Source organism: Bidens hawaiensis, unplaced genomic scaffold, assembly GCF_021521415.1.
Source record: "Bidens hawaiensis isolate Kalapana, Puna unplaced genomic scaffold, B.hawaiensis_p1.1 tig00023392_1, whole genome shotgun sequence".
Classification (NCBI taxonomy): Eukaryota; Viridiplantae; Streptophyta; class Magnoliopsida; order Asterales; family Asteraceae; genus Bidens; species Bidens hawaiensis.
The window spans coordinates 31,890-35,883 of record NW_027493662.1 but is presented as its reverse complement, the minus strand read 5'-3'; the positions used below and the strand labels follow the sequence as shown (position 1 = coordinate 35,883).

Genomic DNA, 3,994 nt, shown 5'->3' with positions numbered 1-3,994 from the left:
TGATAGCTTAAAGTTCCAAAAGTTAATTTAATGCTTGGTGTGATTTTTCTTCAATCTATACCCTTGTATTTATAATTGTACATATTCCATCTAATGCTAAAGGTATTGAATACAAACTGTCATCTTTCATGTTCGATATTTGTATATTTTGTCACATGTTTGATATTTGTACATGTCTCTATAAGGTACGCATATTAAAAAAACTATATGCAATACTAATGTTTGTACTTTGTATGAATACTAATGTTTGTACTTTCTGCCTCATGTACATCTTGGTTTGAAAGGAAATATATATTACTAGTTTTTAGCCCGCGTGTTACGCAGGTTTTGTTAGGTATTGTTTGGCATAATTTTTTTATTTTACTTTTGCTGATATTTTATTCTTCAACAAAGTTTGTTTAGATTTAATACATTAATTTAATTTGGTTCATATTTATTTAATATTTCTTATTTAGGTTGATTATAATTATATTGTTTGCATAGAAAGTTCATTTGCGTTTATGTTTGTTTTATTGTGTTCGTTTAACTTAGCGTTCGCTACATTTGAGAACTGTTCGTTTAGGATTTAAACGAATGAACATGAACATACTCAGTTTTTTAATGAACGAACATTAACACAAAAATTCTGTTATATTATATGTTCGTGTTTGTGTATAGTTAAGCTAGATGATCAAACACGGACATGCCACTATTCATGTTCGTTCGGTTCGTTTACATGCCTAGTCAACGTCGTTATAAATTACAAAAGCTCCTATAAATTGGAAGGCATTGCCAAACCTATTTTATGCAAAGAAATATAAAAACATGTAACAAATTGTTGCAAAATATAATAATTTCTTCGATGAGATAAATCCACCACAAAATATAACATACTTGACTTTATAAAAGTCAAATGCAATTACCTTTTGAAAAGGTTAAAAGAAATGAAGATACATTTGTAGATTCGTGCAAGGTATGTCTGAACTAATTCAAAACCAAGAACGGCAACAAAATTGGAACCTAGGTCTGGATCCATCGTTGCCGGCTCGTGCAGGCTTCAGTTATTCATTCAACATGTGCATAATCAAGACCAATAAGCTTTGACCAGTTTTGTATGAATATGTCCATAATTAGATAAGAAGCTAATTATTCCATGCTACCTGAATAGCGCCCCCAATTTAGTATTCACATTGGAGATGGTAAATACTAACTTGAGAAATAAAATATATTATAAATTAAGATAAAAATTGGTATAAAAATTAATAACGACAAACAAAATTGTTACCTTGAAAGTCAAATATTGAAACTTAGCACGTTATCTTTATGCGAACTGGTGAAAAGAGAAATAAATTTATATAACATAATTCATGAAGGTTTAAGACTTACAATTAGGGATGGCACACAGAAGAAATTTCAAATACTGATCAGTAGTGGATGCTACTTGATACCAACCAGGTGAACATTCACATTCATATTGAATAGTGATATTATTTCAAGGCTTGCAAATTCTCTAACCACGGTTTCACTTGTTTTCTCACACCATTCTCTGCACTATTTGCACCCAATAAGTCGAGAGAAACTACGAATTCTTATATGTCAAACATAGTATCTCAGCATACAAAATGACTTAGTATGCGCGGCTTGAATACATAACGACCCAAAAAAATCATGTCAGAGACATAGACTGAACATGACATGAGTTAAAAATTTTACTTCATTTTTTTCATATATTAATGCTTTAAAATAAAATAAAGAAAGGTACAAACCAAAATGAAAATATAAAAAAATTACGTTTAAAGTATAAAACTTATCTCCCTTTTACCATTATGTATAACTTATGACATAAAATACATTTAAAGTTGGTATATTAAACCTGTCAACCCACAAAATGAACGGTTATTTCTTTTAACGATTTACCTTTACCCATACCACCAATGTGAGAAAGCTCGTTTGGATTTGTCTGCGTTTAGGTCTGTTTGACTTTTTTCCGGTCAGCTATCATTATTTCTCAAAAGTTGGAAAATTTGCCACTCGTGGTCAATCCACAAATTTGACCTGAGCAATAACTTTTACTCGTTAAGAAATCCTTGTGCAAGTGTCCCATATTGCTACAGTTTTATCAACTAACTCGGAAGCATACACGAATGGATCTGTAGCCTCAACTACATAAAAATAAAGTTGATTTCCTCTACTCAGTTTTGTTTATAAATTTACATTTTAAGTGTCAAGAAAAAATATAAAATGTGTACCTGCTACAAAAAACGATTCATCACCAACATTCCATGTCGATTCGAACAATTCTTTATATATATTTAGCAAACTCAAAGGTCTTTTATCTTCCTCGTGATACAGGGAATGAGAGGCCCATAGCTTGATCTGGTCCATGATATGGATCCTAAAATTCAAAGTGTTAATGTCAAATTAAAAATGTCGTTAAATATTTTAATTTTAATCTTTTTTTCTCACATAACATATAAATATTTTAATTTTTAATCTTTTTTTCTCACATAACATATTTTATTTAGATATTTTATCATGACTCTTTGCATGACAACACTTATTTTAACGTCAAATAAAAAATGCCGTTAAATATTTTAATTTTAATCTTTTTTTCTTACATAACCTATTTTATTTAGATATTTTATCATAACTCTATGCATGACAACACTTATTTTAGAAACATATATTTGATACATTAAATAAAAACTTATATAAATTAATAGTCTCGCGAACCAACTCGAGCCCAATAAGTGAATCTTGGGTTTGTTTATTAAACAAACTTACTTTCAGACTTGACTTATTCACACCCTTGCCCTATAAAAAGAGATCATAAGGAACACGTGTTGAACGATTGAAGCCACAAAGAGATGAAGTTTGAACTGAGTATATCTTGATTTCGGTATGAAGCATCCCATTTCTAAACATCCTGAAACCATTACGAATTTACAACCCGATGACATTAGAATCGTAATATTTATGGCTCAAAAAGTCTAGCCCACGGGCTTAGAGTTCGAACCATCAATGCACACTTACCTTGTGGTTAGAGCTAGATTGAGCCAGTAATCAAATCATTGACCCTCTTCTTCGTCCCAAAAATAATGTCCATGGCCTTCTTTCATAATTCTGAAGATTTAGCAAAGTGTAAGGCATGATTACTTTCTACAATAAGATTTCCCAAGAAAGATATGTCTAAGTTCCATCTGTCAAACATTACAAAAAATCATTTACTGATAACACCAAGTGTCAAGAGTTAGCAATGATATTTACAAAAACAGGATGCGTCTATACCTTGGTTTTAAATTGTGCGCATATTGCGCTGATGCCCTATTGCCTTAAAAGGGAAAGTAAAAGCAAAAAAAAGAATCAAAAATATAGGGGGGATAAATATATTTGATCGAATAAGAATAGCTCAGGCTTCATATTGAGGATTTTGTTGTGTGTGTTGCCTTATTTGAGTTTTCAATTCAAAGGCAGTTAGCTCTAAAAGAAGAAACCTGTTTGCAAAAATGTAATATAAAAGTAATTTCAAAAAATAAAGATCTTAATGATTTAGGGGCTTATTTAGGATGGAATTTATAAATTGAACCTAAATTTCGACAACCATCAAGCCTATTGAGTACGCTCACAAACCTAGATCGAAATGATGATTGCTGTAAAATCAAAGCGATACAATATATTCAGGTCAAGTTGATTGCGCCTAGTGTGCTCACAAGAAATATAAGATTTGAACTTTTAATCAAGAAAATAAAGGGTATTCATTATAAACCAATAAAAAATATCAAAACAATAGTGGGTATTCATAAGAAATCAACAATTTAATCTTTTTAATTACGGAGTACTGTTTTTTGTACATGATTCTTCTGCATCTTTAACATCTTTTCCTGCAAGATTGAAATTATGTCAATCCAAAGTCTTAATTTACAACTGAAAAAACAATAATTTACTCAATCAAAAACAACAATTTCACATGCTTCCGTTTCGGATCTTGATTCTTCTGTTAAAATTGGATTGAAAT

The 3,994-nt window shown here is 30.4% G+C and overlaps 1 long non-coding RNA gene across 2 annotated transcripts; it reads right to left on the bottom strand.

Moving 5' to 3' along the window:
• Positions 1 to 397: 397 nt before the first annotated feature.
• Positions 398 to 3,491, bottom strand: LOC143567342 (uncharacterized). 2 transcript variants are annotated; one of them, XR_013141397.1, is made up of 3 exons: positions 3,311 to 3,491; positions 1,897 to 3,267; positions 398 to 1,525 (listed from the first exon to the last, which is right to left on the bottom strand). It is a non-coding gene; the product is annotated as an uncharacterized LOC143567342 (long non-coding RNA). The 2 variants fall into 2 exon arrangements; XR_013141396.1 differs by having other exon boundaries at positions 398 to 2,141; positions 2,229 to 3,267.
• Between the last annotated feature and the right edge of the window lie 503 nt (positions 3,492 to 3,994).